Below are 16914 nucleotides of genomic sequence, written 5' to 3'. Positions count from 1 at the left end.
TACTGGCCTCAACATAAAGGCGAAGTTGATAGGCAGAACAGATATATCTTGAAAAGAATGAAAATAATCAAAATAGGTCAGTCACTGAAACAGAATTTGAAGAATGAACTCCAGGATTATTCAGTGATGTACAACAGCACTCCCCACTCGGTGATAGGAAAAACTCCAGGTGAACTTTCCTTCGGTCGACAATTCAGAGATAAAATTACACGTATTGTGGACTTTGAAATTAAAATAGACAATAAACTGAAGGACAGAGATAAAATGAAAAAAATGGGAAAGAATATAGCGGCAAGAAAAGAAGAGCAAACGAATATTGCTTTCAAGAAGGAGATAAGGTATACGTGAAAGAAATGCAGAAGGAAAATGAAACTTGCCCAAACTTCACACCCACTCTCCGTACTATTGTAAATAAAAAAGGTGCTGATGTTCACCTAAGAAACGATGAAACGGGACAGGAAGTAAGAAGGAATGTAATACACCTGTAAGAAGTCGATGGAGAGTGGAAAATATTAACAGATGATAAAGAATCGAATCTCTGATCATTATGGAAAACAAAAAGATTTCGTGAATGAAATTATCATTGTTTATTATTGTACTTTATTTTCAGGTTATGTGGTTTATCATTATTGCTGTCAATTACTACTACTACTGATTTGAATTCGTACCTACATATTCAATTATATCTGTATTGGTATTAAATGATAATTTATTGTTGCTTCGACATTTGAAATGAAAACAAGGAAGAGATGTAGTAATCTGTTGTACTATGCCGTTGTAGTATTCCGTAGGTATCAATAAATTGATCGATGGGACATAATGAGTAACCCCTGATAAGGTAACCGAAGGGAAAGGGGATTATTCAGTTTTGTCTAGGCGGTCGGTTGATGAGCAAGAGTTTTATTTAATATTACAGACAGTATCAAATCCTTTAGACAGATCCAGAAATACTGCCAAACTTTTTTTCGTCATTGAAATTTTCCATACGCTGTTAACCAATTGAAAGATTGTATTTTTGGTTATTCAAGTAGTTGTTACTTCATTTATTGATATTCATGGGGTTTTATTTTCGCGAATGAAAGAAAGTTCAAAATGTATCGGATATGCACAACGAATTATTTAGTTCATGAAGACATGTTATTGCTGAAATGAATATACATCCCACTCGTCAGTAACAATTTTCATTAGGAGTTTTGGCTTTATGCTGGCATAACAGTAGGAGATTTGAGCCGGTTCTAAGCCTCCCCACACCACTATGACATATTAATTGCTTTTTTTTTTGTTGTTTTGTGTGTGTGTGTGTGAGAATGTACGGTACAGGGTTTCATCATGTACCGTGCAGAAAATATATTGTTCACTATAGAAACTCACAGCAAGCTATCAATCATGGCTTGATAGTGATGAACACACATAGAGTATTTAGCTTCAAGCAATCATGTTGGATGAAGCCCTATATAGATTTGAATACTGAAATGAGTAATCGGTCTAATAACAAATCTGAAAAAGATTTCTACAAACTAATGAATAATGCAGTCTATGGGAAAACAATGGAAAACGTAGACAATAGAATTGACGTAGATTCATTACACATTGGGAAAATATAAAAAGAACGGTAGGTGCTAGTTGTCTCATATCGCGACCAAATTTTAAATTATGCTCCATTTTTACTGAAAATTTTGTTGTATTTGGGATTTTCCATTCTGGAATTATCAAAAACAGTTATGTATAATTTTTTCTATGGATGTATCAAACAACAGTTTGGAGAAGATGCGTCATTACTCTACACTGATACTGACTCCCTTATTCTCAAAGTTAATACAGACAATTTCTATGAATTTATCAAAAATACCTAATATAAATAAGTTCGATACATCTAATTATGAAATGGGAAACCAATTAAATATCCCAGTGACAAAGTCAGTTCTGTGCAATTTCAAGGATGAATTCCCAAATGATCTAATAATCAGCTTTTACGGTACAGGTGCTAAAGCGTATTATGTGAAATCTGTTGATGGTGAACTGAAGAAGGCCAAAGGTGTCAAACGATCTGTTATGAATAATGAATTGACATGTGAATACTATGAAAAAATCATCGAAGAAGAAGGTATGATATTCAGGAATATGAACTCATTCAGAAGCGTATTACATGATATTTACACTGAATTGAAAAATGAAGTCGCATTATCATATCACGACGACAAAAGATTCATCATTCCGAATACCACTCGAACTCTTCCATGGGGTCATAGCGATATAGGGTTTTATCGAGATGATCCTAATGACAACATTCGTTGGGTTTCTGAAATCGTTCATTCTTTTTCTCAAGAGAGCGCCTTAGACCAACTAATTAATTTGTTGACTGTTGAGATGAATAACTGAATTATCATTCGAAGTATTGTTGCTTTTTCCTTCAAACCGGAATATTCATTATTTGTGATTATTTCACTTGATTTTTTACATTGAAGTATTACTTTTGTCAAGTTACTTTGGTGAATATAAAAATGAATAAAAAAATGTTATTTATTTCACTTATATTTTTCCTAACCAATTACTGCAAAGTATATAGCATAATGTAAATGAAAGAAATATCAGTTTGAAAAGAATCATCGTAGGGTGCACAATGTGTAAAACAATCGATAAGTTTGGTAGAAAAAGAAAATTGGGTGGTAATGTCATTCAAGGTCCTCCCGGGATTGGTTTTGAATTAACAAAAGATGGTCATTAGGACATGCAAAGAGAAATATTGAAAAATACAAGCGAACCAATTGACAAGAGTGATTGTGTAACTGTATCATATCTTGAGGGGGAAATTAACGGAACAAAGGAGGTTATACTTCTAGCCCTACAAGCTGCAATACAATCCACAATAGGCAATATTGCTCGCGATGCCCGTCAAGCATTTGACGATAAAATTGCAGAGGCTCGGGTAACTTTCACTCGTAAATTTGACAAACTTACAAGTGATGTAGAAATAAAAATGTCTGACATAACAGCGTCTACAATGAGAAAATATAATGCTATGTCTAACATAACAGCGACTACAATGAAAAAATATGATGTACTGGAACAGAGAACAGAGAGTTGAAGTTTTGGAGAAAAAACATAAAGTCAGGCCATCAGGTGGACTGGGATATCCAGGACTGGACATTAATCCAAATGTTAGAATAATAGAACCAAAACCAAAATCAACAGTGGAAAGAATCGGGCCGTGCGGAGCTCGGCCCGCTTTCTTTCCACCATTGCTCGCCCCGCCCCCAGGGAAACGATCCACCGCCACACCCTCTGAGTCCCACCTCTAACCCTCAAGGCCCCACCCATCGCCCCACCCTCAACTCCCAACAGCCGCGCATGCACGCCCCCACCCCCATTGCGCGTGCGCGCCCCCGCCACATTCCCACCATTCGCGCATGCATGCCTATACCCCAAGGAGAGCACTCTTCAACATTCAGTTCGACAGCTCAAGTCATCAATTCAACACTCCAGTCTAGTCCACTCCAGTCCAGTCAACAAGCAGAATTTTGAGTAAGTTAACAATGTTATTACTTTTTTTTCATACCAACTAACTTTGTATTATTTTACATTTTCAGAATGGCATCCAACACCCAGGAGTTGAACAATGCGGTGGCATCCATCATGCCTGTGACAAAGCAGGAGATAGCAGCCACTTCGAGAGTTAGGGCCCGATCTCTCAGCCCTGACTTATTCGAGAAGGAGGAAGTCAGGGTTGTGAAGAAGGTTTGTCAAAGACCTGCAGCGAGGCTTAGTCCTATTGAGAAGTACCGAGCTACTTGCAATAAGACTAATCCCTATGCAGGTAGTTGGTCTACCACTCGTAAGAGTTTAAGGCCCTCCACGCCGCCAGCAGCAGCACCAGCAGTGGAAACACCTAGGGCGTCTTCTCCGGAGTGCGTTGTATTGACCCGTTGGCGATGCCGCTATCACCGCTGCCAGCAACACCGGTAATTCCCCAAGTGTTGGTGCCACAAGTGCGACAACCTATTGGAGAGGTCAGTGAGATGTTGAGCGGTTTCCTACAGAGATGTAAGGAAGCAGAATATGCACCCCGAACAAGTGAGGCCGCGTTGGTTAACATGAACCGCGAAAAGTCTGAAATTGTTGACCAACGGAGACAATTAGCGGAAAAAATGGCCGAACTAGATCGGAAGTATGCATCTCTGCAGGAAAGGTGTAGAGCAGAGACCTCTTCGATAGACACGTATAAAAAGTTAGTGACATTTATCAAGACTTTTCTGTAGATTAAGTGTAAATGAAAGATCAGTTTTAGGTTAGTTAGGAATATTTAATTATGGTAGTTTTAAGTTTATATTTGTAATTTTAGAAAAATAAAAAAAGAAGTGGAATAAAGGGTGTACATTGTTTTGGTTTGGTACACATTGAACAATGCGATGGTTGGAGCATTTTTCTTCACTTCGTCTTTTATTATTTTCATTTTTTTATTTCGATTCCAAGCTCTTCTAGACAAATACCTCACATCAATTTTTGTGTTCTCAAATCACTTGTAAATAACCTCTTGAGAAGAAAATGAAAAAAAAAAATGTTTCATAATGAAATCAACAAGTATAATTTCATATAATTCATATTGTATTTTATCCATTCAATTATCTCTTTCATTGAATATAGCCTATGTCATTTTGCAATTCTTTCCCACTTAATTCCCACTCCTCCCCCACTCCTTTTCAAAAGTATAGAAGAAGGAATTATCTGTTGGAATATTCAGTTGATCACTCACCTCCAATATGGAACCTGACTCAACTAGTGAACCATATAGCGTTCAGGAGCCTCAGTCACCATTTTGGATGCCGATTCATCAACCCTTAGTCCACTCGACGACGGCACCTCACAGGATTGCGTATGATAACATAATATACGATTATAGACTTCAGGTGCAATTTGTTACCGGCAGTGATGAGGCGCACCTTTCGGACAATGAATATCCGGACCCAAGCGATTGGCGGGATCCCGATTGGGATGACATAGTGTCTGGGGACAGCGATAATGATGATGGCGATGACACTGACGATGAGTCCTCAATTCAGATGATGATTTCTTATCATTTCCATCCTTTCCTTTCCTTTCCTTCCACGGAGTACACACTTTTTGGTTGGTGTACACGAGGCACTGCGAGGCTGGGGCAGTGTCTTCCTCCTTCCCCCTTATTAGTTTTTTTTTCTTCATAATAATCACTCAGAATTCCTCAGAATAATCGCTCAGAGTTTCATGAAGATCGTCATTCTTGATGTTTCCGAATATCAAACACTGAATTGTTCTACATTTACACTTCAGCTCCTCCGTTTTATTTTTTCCAATATAAATTAAGTATCAATCCCAGTTCTACATCATTCTTCCACAATGTCTAGTATAGGACCCGTCCAGGTACATGGAATAGATTCAACGTCCGATCATTTCAGTACAAACTTCGCTCAATTTCTGCAGCGAATCTATGATCTTCCTGATGATTTCCCAGAACGAGTAGAACAAGGTATGCAGGAGGAAGTAGATGTAGAGTTTGAGATGGCTGTTGACGACAACAATCTAGATGATTATGCGGACGATGTGATTAGTATATCATCTGATTCAGATGATTATGACGACGACATCATGAGTATATCATCTGATTCAGATGATTATGAGGGCGATATCATTAGTATATCATCTGATTCAGATGATTCAGATGACGACACCATCATTATTGTTTCTGATGATGAGGAGCGTTAGTCCATATTATTGCATGGATTAATAAACAAACAGCCCTTTTCAGGGCTACAATTGAAGGCTGAAACAAAAAAACAGCTCTTTTCAGAGCTATCATTATACTTTCACATAGAAACAGGTTCATACCATTATTAACATTATGTTAACATTATAGTCTCAAACAAACAAAATGCATGTAAAAGTACCATCATCTCACCCTGTAGTAGTACTCATCATTATATGCATTCAATGATTGACAAAATGCCAACTTCAACTTCATTCAAAGTAGTACTCATCATATGCATATATATATATATATATATATATATATATATATATATATATATATATATATATATATATATATATATATATATATATATATATATATATATCAATGACTATCAAATTCCCAACTTCGGCTTTTCAGTCAAAGAAGTACTCATCATATGCACAGATATTCAATGATTAACAAAATCCTAACTTCGACTTTTTTAGTCAAAGTAGTCATTTGTCACATAATCTGTGAATTCTACTACTACTGTTTGTGTGAAATATGTAGCCCTGAAAAGGGCTGTTTTTTTTGACCAGTAGGTCCACGGTTATTGTGCCACAGGTTTGACATTGTTACATATAATGCATGTCGACACTCGGGTGAAGTGTGTTAGGGGCCTCTCGCAAGCATCACATCAATTCTGCCCCATTGCCATAATAGAGACGGTGTTGTGGGTGTTGACATGATGATACCACCCTCCATTGTTATTTCTGTGTGAATAAAAACGAAAGCAGCACCAACATAGTTTCTTGTTACCACCATCAATTGTGCTGATCAACACGTATGCATCCATTGCACAATATAAGTCCAATGGATCTTCTAATGTCTCACTGACATTGAGCATTCGCATAACGATCCTCAAAGCACCATCACCTCCAGTAGAATCAGCTACAATCCCTTCATCGTCTTCTTCTCCATCCACAACCCCCTCAAACTCCACCACGTCATCATCTTCATTGGTCTCATTTTCAACTTCATCTATCACATCTTCATCGACTCCAATATCCTCTTCTTCAACTATCAGTTCCTCTAGTGGAATGTTGACATCCTCATAATCTGACTCTATCCAATTATTTTCATCAATAGCAGATATGTTATTTAATGCAGCAGCTATTTTTCCAGAATCCATCTTGTTGTTTGCTTACACTTGTTTGCTCACAGTTGTAGAGTGAATGAATGAACTTCAGGATGGTAAGTCTACTCATATGATTGAATAGGAAGTGGAATTGGTACGACTCCCACCTACCACTTGACTCGTTTTAAGTGGGGGGGAAGGATAAGTTTCCCCACTATACTTTCACATGATGTTAATTTGTATAAATAGAGAATGTCGTTGTAAGAGAGAGCAGTCAGAGTTTCTATAAGTCATCTCTTATTATTTCTAAACGAATTAGTGAAAAGGCCGTTTCCAAAAGAGTGGGATGAAAAACCAAAAGTGTGTGTCTACCCAATGATGATAGTGGAGGCTATTGTGTGCTACTTTTACCAAATAAGTAGACCTAAGGAAACAATTAATCCTTGCACTGGTTTGTGCAATGATTGTATGTCGCAGATTCAGCTGTCGCCTCCATCTCATCCACCGAAGCGGCCAAAAATTGAATATCGTCAGCAACAGTTACAGTGCCTGAACAAGTGTTCGGAACAGTGTTCCGAACCTATAATATCCAATAATATGGGTATTTGTAGAAATATTTGTGCTATCTGCGCTGCTATTCCAGCTCCGCTGCTACGTTGTTTGCGTTGTGATACATACACAACGAATTGTTGGAATCATGTATGCACTTCATGTAGAAGTACTTGGGATCTGTGTGAGAAGGTTGGTCAACGCTACCCCAATAGGAGAATTCATTTTCTTCAATGTTGCTGTCTGACACATGATCAACAAATATTGAGGAGAAGAATCCGTGTTAGGAATCATACGTTAAAAGGTAAGACCTCGTTAGTCCTTATCGCACAAGTTTCTCAACTTCTGAGAGTTGTCGTTCGTATGGGGGTGACAGCTGATTAAGGGAAAAACAGATTTTAAACAGATTTTTTTTAAACATTCTACAACGACAGAGACACATCAACACTTCTAATTTTTTTGTTTTATTAATGTCATTGTCTTCTGTTATTAATAAATATATTATTTTGAATCTATTCGTGTTATTTTCTCACATTTTGAAATGCATGCAACAAAGTGTTACTCTTGAATGACAAAGATCGTCACATGCGTGAACAGTTTAGTGAAAGAGCGCATGTGCTAGTCAATGAAAGAGTGGGCTAGTTGATAGAAGAGCGCATGCGTTAGTTTTTTTCTATAAAAGGTGAAGTATCAGTAACATCATCACCTTTCCTATTCACATTCTATTGCTATCACATATCATTCCTCAGACCTGAATAATCATTACCATGAGCTCTATCACCAGTCAAACACCCTTCATCTACCCTTCCTCTTGGTGTTGATAAGAAATCTAGAACAATCAAGAGGAAGGTTACTAATGCATCTTCATCGATTGTCACTGACTTCAGAGAAAAAAAAACAATCGAAAAGTGTTGTGCGAGAGAAAAAATACACAATGAAAAGTGACAGATCGAAGAGGAAACCAAAAGGTTCACCTAAAGAAATGAAGGGTGATTTAAAAGCTGAATCGCTATCTTCTTTCAGTCCTCTACATCGCTTTGGAGGAATGAAAAAGAAAGCAAAATGCCACCTTGTAAAGGCGCAGATGGCTATTGCTGAACTTGAAAAGAGTGAGGGGGCTATAAATGCTAATAAGGAAACTCTTCAAGCATTAGATGCTAAGATTGCATTATCGAAGGTTGAATTGGCTAAAATGTGTACGGATGCAGATGAACTCCGTTCAAAAATTGTTAAAGATAATCAATTCAATCAACGTTCGAGAAAGCAAGCTCAGGCTGAACTTGAGGAGTCGACTCAACTTTATGAGACGGCATTATCAGTAAGAGATAATTGGCGAAAGGAGTTGGAGACTGCAAAGTGACGGGGATTAGTTTTGGGAATGATAATGTGTTTTCAATATCGTGAGTTGAAAAATATAAGCGGGAATTGAGTATACAATTAATTTGGTTTGGTATACACAGAACGTTGCAAATGGCTGGGGCAACGTTTACCGCTGCAATATTTTTCAATTCATATACTTATCATTGAAATGAAAACAAAAATTAACTTCAATATTACTTTATTCGTAAATAAAATAGTAGATACATTTAAACCATATTTGATTCATCAATCCAAGAATTTTGTTCGCTAGGAAGGCCTAACTACTTTACAAATACTTTATTTTTTCTTCTCTTCAACACCTTCTCAATCAGATATACGTCAGGATTCTCGGTTCGTAATAACTCTTTTTCGTAAAAACATCCTTTAATCGGTTGTTCATTCATATCTTCAAGATTATAGGTCGTTGGGGTGGTTTTATTAATTTTAACAATCTTGAAGAGCTCCGTGGTAAAGTTCGCAGTGTAAGACTTTTCAAAAATATTTTTGTACTTGCTTATACGTACAATATCATTCAATTGGAATTTGGGTTCACTTTGTTTTCCTCCAATTCCATTGATACCTTTGAATTTCAATTTTGTTTCTGAATCAATATTGATGGGTGCCATACATATTGTACGATGAACTTTATTGTTATATCTACTAGTTATAATTGGAAGAATATCAAGCCATTTGTGGTGACCTCTCATCGAAAATTCCTTGTAGAGCCATGCCTTTATTGTACGAATCACTCTTTCTGCTATAGCCGCCTTCTTTGTGCTAAATGTTGAATAATGATTGATATTATATTCTCGCATGAGAGATGAGAAACTTCTATTGAAAAATTCTTTTCCTTGATCGCTTTGTATATGTTTGGGGGAAAACTTGGCTTCCTTCAGGTACATATTTCATTGCATTAGTTATTGTACTACCTGTTTTATCTTTAACTGCTACAGTCCTCAAATATTTTGAGTAACAATCAATCACTACAAATATATATCAGTATGCTTTATTACTTTTTGCATAAGGTTGTAGTTCAGCTAGATCTATTTGCCATAGATCTGCAAAACCTTTGATGGTGGTTATTCTCCTATGAAAATTACGTCTTGCAGGTCTATGTAATTCATTAACAACTTGTCGTTTAACATCACTCATTTCATTAGTCATTCTATTCCAAAATGATCAAAGAAAAAAGTTGATAATGTTACTGCATTGAATGATGATATGATAGTGATCATTACTTGTGGATGTATCAATATATTATACCTTCTTAATTCTTCAATTATTGAAATTATTTCATTGTCATGTCCAGTATGCCCAGCTGACTTTGAGGCTACCAATAGTCGTAGACGAGCAACTAACTCTTTCGGTGGATTCCAGTACATATAATTCACAGGTTTAGAATTATATGTTTTCTCCATTTTCTTTCGTTTGAGTGCTCCACCAATTCTACTTCTTATTGGATATTGTCGTGAGTCTAATAGAGGTTTGATAACTTCACGAAATGTTTTAGAATTTGTGTTTTTAAAACCATTCTTCAGATGATATTGTTTATATGGAGCATTCGTTATTTTCAATATTTTGGAATATACTTGACGAGTTTCTTCATTATCAACATCTTCAAAAAGATCATATCATACAAGTCTGGAGTACCTGCGCATTCATATTCTTTCACTTTATCAGCATCCCAAAATGAAATGTTTCCATCTTTGAAATGTACCACTAGACTTCCCATTTTCAGCTTTTGTGTAATAGGATCCATACGTACACCAAATGTTCCATCATATGCTGGATTTCTAGATTTTACATTTTTCAAATGTTTCGCCAAAACATATTCACGACTTTCATTCATATTAGGTGAGGAGTCATGTTCCGAGGAATCGATGTAGGACGATGATGGTGTTTCGAATAGAGTTGTTCTCATATCGTCTTGAAGTGTGCTCGTGTCACTATTCACAGATGATACACTACCAAAAGATTGTTTTCTTCCTACTGGAGTACTCATGGGATAATTTGAAGTAGATTGAACATTTCCATGGGTTGACGATAACATTGATGATTTCGAAGTAGCGTTTGATGATAAAACATTAAATGGTTCAATATTATCATTCTTGATAAAGTTGAATTTCTGCCTGACAGCTTCTGTTGTCTCTACTAGTTGACGTTTCAAATTCATTTTACTATTTTTATTTTCAGAATCATTTTTCGTATTCATAATCCTCTTTTTAAATTATAGCTCAATTCACTGATGAAGTGACCTCTACAATATTCAGTGATCGAATAAGTTCGAAAAATAAGATCATGGATATATAAAACTATCGAATCCTTTGCGATATCTACCTTCATCTATTTTTTTGTCCTTATCAATGACTAGAAATCCATAGTGGTCCTCCCAGCATTCAACACACATCAATTGAAATTGTTTGAATGTTACATCGGGTGAAACATGATCTGAATAAATTTGGTGTAAATTCGTCTCATCTTGTTTGTTTGTTTCCGGAGGGTTCCACTATTTCTGCATTATTGCTGAATGTATAAAAACCTAATCCTTTTATAGGTTCCAGAACATTTCGCAAGTACTGATATTTAGGTTGATTGAGTGATTTCGAATAGAGATACACATTTCTAAATCTCAATCCTTGTGGATGTGTTAATAGTGATATCATTGCATTCGTCTTTCCACAATTTGAAGGTCCTATAATGAGTAATCGAACTGATGATGGAAGTAGTGGACCATGTCTGAATACCCTTTGTCCATTCAATCCACACCCAAATTTCTCATCTAGATTATCTACAGCAAACTTTTCTTTCTGTTTTATAATGCGCATCATGCCGTGGTTGGAGACTATATAAATGTTATTAGCTTATTCGTCTCAATGTGTACCATCAAACGATACGGACGTATTGAAAGTGATCGTAAAATTAAAAGAGGTTGTGGTTTTGTTACTGATTTAATAAACAAACTTCCTTTCGAATTACATCTACCCGGAGGTTATCAATACTGTGGACCGGGTACAAAATTGAAACAACGTTTAGATCGCAACGATCCTGAAATAAATAAATTAGATATTGAATGCAAAAAACACGATATTCAATATTCTAAGCATCCATCCAATCTTGCACCAAGACATTTAGCCGACAAAGCACTTGAATACAGCGCTTGGGATAGGGTTAAATCGAAGGACGCGAGTATTGGGGAAAGAGCAGCTGCATTACTTGTCACCAACATTATGAAAAAAAAAGACATATGGGCATGGTTTGTGATACCAATAAGAAAAAATGTAGGAGGAAACAAACGAAGAAAAACAAAATTAGAAAAGTTGCATTTGGTGCTGGGATAGTCCATAAAGTGCGAAATGTATTGAAGAAAGCTGGTGGGAATCAACTTGTGACGAATAATAGCAAAAAAGCTATCACTGTGGCATTGCAGGCGGCACGTAAATACCTCAAAGCTGCCGGTGGAAAGAAGAAAATTCGCATACCACGCTTAATTCCTGTTCCCATCGGTGGACTCTTGCCATTGATACCAATTTTTGCTGAACTATTCGCACTAGGGAGTTTGGCGGGAGCCGCTACTGGTATTACCAAGGCCGTGAATTCGGCAAAGGCCAGCAGAGCGGCTTTAATGGAAGCCAATCGCCACAATAAAACCATGGAGGCTCTAGCATTGGATGAACGTAGAAGTGGAATATACCTCAAACCATACCGTAAAGGTTCAGGACTATATTTAAAGCCATACAAAGCCACAAACAAAACAAAAAACTAATTGAACCCCTACCTTAGAGGCCTCTTACTGACCTCGATCTCAGTTATTATGCACAAAAAATTAAAATTCCTCATTTTCGTGGTGTTTTTATGCGTGACAGATTACCCTCTTCAGGTCCAAGACAAAACAAGACAGCTATTGTTAATTTAGATGGAATAAGTGGACCAGAAACACATCGGGTGGCATATACAAAATGCGGGAAAGAACTTCTTCGATTGACGACTTGTTTATTTTGTGGAAATTCATGTTCACTGAGGATACACTACAAAAACACACTTTTGTCTATTTTCCACTATATTTCATTATTGTTGACCGGTCAACAATAAAGAAATATAGTGGAAAATAGACGAAAGTGTGTTTTTGTAGTGTATCCTCAGTGCGGGAAAGAAGTCACATATTTCGATAGTTTTGGAGATCTACCCCCACCATTGGAATTGACTCGTTTCTTTTGAAAATTTTTGACTCGATTCTCAGAATGTTTTCAAAATATGGTACCTTGAAAAAAACGGATATAGTGATGCTTGCAAATATGCCCAAGGAAGTGATACTTGCATATGTTGCACATGAGATTGCATACGTTTGGGAAAAGTTACCCAAACATCTACAAGATGACATCGATATAATGAAACATACATATTGTTATGAGCACCACCACGATCAAAATTCAGATTCGGATGTTAATGATGGTCCTATACCTCAAAAATCTATGTGTTGTATTTGTAATATAGAGGATGTGAATATTGGTATCAATAAAAATGATACTTATTACAATACAACACCTTCCAAAAAGTGTAAATTGTCTCAAATGTGCTGTTGCTGTGTACAACAATAAATTGAAATGTGTTTCAAAATATTCATCAGTCATGACACGAAAGTTTGAGCTACAAGCTGTCGGGACAAGTGTCTTGAGTGCGAATTTTTTTCCACCAGTTGAATTGGATAGGAACAGCCGTTATGGATTAGGACTTTTGGGATTCTATGGATGCAATACAATCAATAATATAACTGAAGCTGATAATTTAGTGAGTTTCAGAATCAGTAATGACAAGTCATCGATAATCCAAAAGTTTACAATTGAAATTCCATGTGGTGCTTACGAAATAGAAGAGATCAATGCCGTCATACAGAAACAAATCATGTTCAGATTGTTCCATGATGAAAAACCAATTGATATCGTTGTAGATGATATTTTTTATCTACATGCCAATAATAATACATTCAAATGTGAAATGCGATCCAAAAATGAAATTGACCTGACACATCCACATTCTATAGCAGAAATGATGGGATTCGCTCATGACATATTTCCACCAAATCAGATACATGAATCCTCATTACCAATAAACATTACAACTGTGAGACTTATCCGCTTAGATTGCAATATGATATCTGGTTCATATATGAATGGTGAAGAATCCCACATTCTTTTCTCATTCGATATTGATGCCGAACCTGGATACAATCTTACTAAAGAACCACACAGTATTATATATATGCCTGTCAGTCCAGAAGGTCGTCAATTGATTCTCAACATTACAGTGCGTATTTTGGGTGAAAAAAATAACCTTATCGATTTTGGAAGTGAAGAAGAGATTTTCATTATTTTGGAGTTGAAGAAAATTGAATAACTATTGTTATGGGTTTCATTTACAATAGACAAAATCGTATTGAACAATCCCAAACCAAAACGAGCTGCACTATCAAAAAAAAAAGTGTGCATTAAAAGAAAAGTGTGCATAAAAATAAGCTCATTCCACAAGTGTATGCTAAACAGTTAGCACATAACGCTCTGTCTGTGAGTGATTTTAAATTTTTGAAATCGAATGGATTGAAAGTGAGAAAATGACAATGGTGCTCGAAACAAACAGTGAAAAGTTGAATATATTCGATGAACCAGTGCTCGATCATTCTCTCATAAGTTTACATGAGCACACATATAAGCCCTACGGATCACCGCTATTCAGGAATTCAGATGAAATTAGAATTGCAATCAATAAATCAAGATGTTATACTAGATATTGCCGAGAGCTTCATTTACATAGAAGGTAAATTCACCCCGAAAGATGTAGCGAAAACATGCTATCTCTCGAATAATGCAATTGCATTTCTCTTTGATGAAATTCGTTACGAAATGGGTGGTGAACAAGTGGCTGTTGTTAGAAAACCTGGGATAACATCTACAATGAAAACCATGATATCATTTGGACAATCACATGCTAACACATTATTTACATCTGGCTGGGAACTTTCACAATTGAAACAAGATATTTCACTAGTTCGGACTTCCATTGTCTACTATATAAAATGATTTGAAATCCCTGAAACAAGTAAAAAAGAATAATTAAAAAAGAATAGTTGAAAAATAACAATTATATCAAACAACAATAAACCTGAAATGAAATGATAGTGAAATAACCTACAAGTAAAAATATAATAATTGAATAAATAAAAATAAAGGAAGGAAAAAAAAAATAAAAAAGTGTAGAGATTCCAAGTCACGTTAGTTCACGACGTTTCGATAGTTGGTATCTACAATCGTCTTCGGGTGATGACTGGACTGATTCCTCCGAGAGATGACTATTTTATAGGTCGTTGAAATACTTTCACTTTCTCTACTTTCCATTTTCCGCTTCACTGATTCCGTGAGAGATGACCGTTTTGGCGGGAGTTGGCCATTTTTCGTTTGATGATGGGTTTCCATATGTTTCGTATATCTACGCTGGCCTGGCTGAATACGTTGTTGGACAACATGTATGCGGCTTCCTTAAATTTTCTCCTGAACCAATGTTCCTCTCTGTGCAAGATCTCAGCTTGGGACCACTCGATGTTGTGTTGATGGGTCCAAACATGGTCTGCTATTCCTGATTTGCTGGTTCCTCCTCGCTGTGTGTGCTTCTTGTGCTCGGCAATGCGAACATTTAATGGCCTCCTAGTTTCACCAATATAGGATTTTCCGCACTCACAGGGTATCCGGTAAATGCAATTCTTGGAATCGCAGTCCGCGTTTGGGGGCCTGGTTTTCGTGAGGCTGCTACGGATAGTGTTACCGGATCTGAAACAGGTTCTAATGTTGTACTTGGAACCGGAGAGGATAACAAGAATTGGTTTTACTGAATTGATTTTGATTATCGCCCGATCATTCAAAAACTCATATATAGGTGAGGTTGATGCTGATTTGGAAACAAATAAAATCAAATGAAAAATAAGACACATTGTACCAGATGATAAACACAAGCTCAAACTTTTGAGTAGAATAAACAAAAGCGGTCTGAATGCCAAAATCAAGTTGGCTTATCGTATGTGGGACCTCAATGAACTACCATTCTTACGTGGGACTTCTTCAGACATATGGGCCATCAAAACAACTAACGCTCTGGAAACTCCTCGTTTCGTCATCATCGCATTCCAAAGTACTTTTACATCTGAGGATAGAACACAGGATATTACAAAATTCACAACTGCTGATATCAATAGTATTCGAGTATACTTGAATTCTGAAGTTTATCCATATGAGCGTTGAAATTTGAATTTCGATAAAAAACTTGATGCTCCTGCTTGTTATGCTTTCGAGAGTTTCCAGCGGAATTATTATGATAATGATGTGAGTGAACCTCTGATGGACATTGGACAATTTAGAGAGAATCTACTATTCGTCATCGATTGCTCCCATCAACCAAATGCAACAAAGTCATCAACTATTGATATAAAGATTGAGTTAGAGACAAGGAAGACTAAGTTTCCAGACAACACTAAAGTATATGCATTAATTTTGCATGATACAGTTTTAACATACAATGCATTGGATGGTTCAGTTCACAGCAGATATTGACACTTTTTAAATTATTGATACTATTTCATTTTTCCACTCTATCATGTACTGTTTTACGATTTTTTTTCTCTTTCATTTGTAACTGACTTATATCATGTATTGTAATTTTTCCTAATTCATATATATCATATTTATTGTTTTGTAATCATTTTCTATTATATATAATGGGATTTAAATAAATAAAACATGAAAATAATACGAAGTTTTTTTATTTGACATTATTTATGATATTCAGGAACATACAGACTATCTAAAATAACTTCTTCCTCATAGTCATCATTTTCGCGACCATCTTCAATTTCCTCTCGATTTTCATCATTCAATTCAAAGTGATGAATAATCCATTCTGGCCAGTATGGTTGGAGGCTATACAGGAATCTTCTCAGGTTCAGTTCAATCATAACCTCACAAAGTTGCCACAATTCCAATTCATTATCCAAAAATTTGTTACAAACTTCAGCGCCACTCCGATAGTTCTCAGCATCACGAAGACATAATTCGATTCGTTTTTCATCATAGCATACATTCATATCATGATTGCTTGCATATTCAGCTCCATCACCCAACACCTT

The sequence above is a fragment of the Leptinotarsa decemlineata genome, unplaced genomic scaffold, assembly GCF_025532065.1.
Source record: "Leptinotarsa decemlineata unplaced genomic scaffold, Ldec_3_MD MMD2_P_RNA_scaffold_6, whole genome shotgun sequence".
In the NCBI taxonomy this organism is placed as follows: Eukaryota; Metazoa; Arthropoda; class Insecta; order Coleoptera; family Chrysomelidae; genus Leptinotarsa; species Leptinotarsa decemlineata.
The sequence above is the reverse complement of the archived record's forward strand: the minus strand, read 5'-3'. Positions refer to the sequence as shown.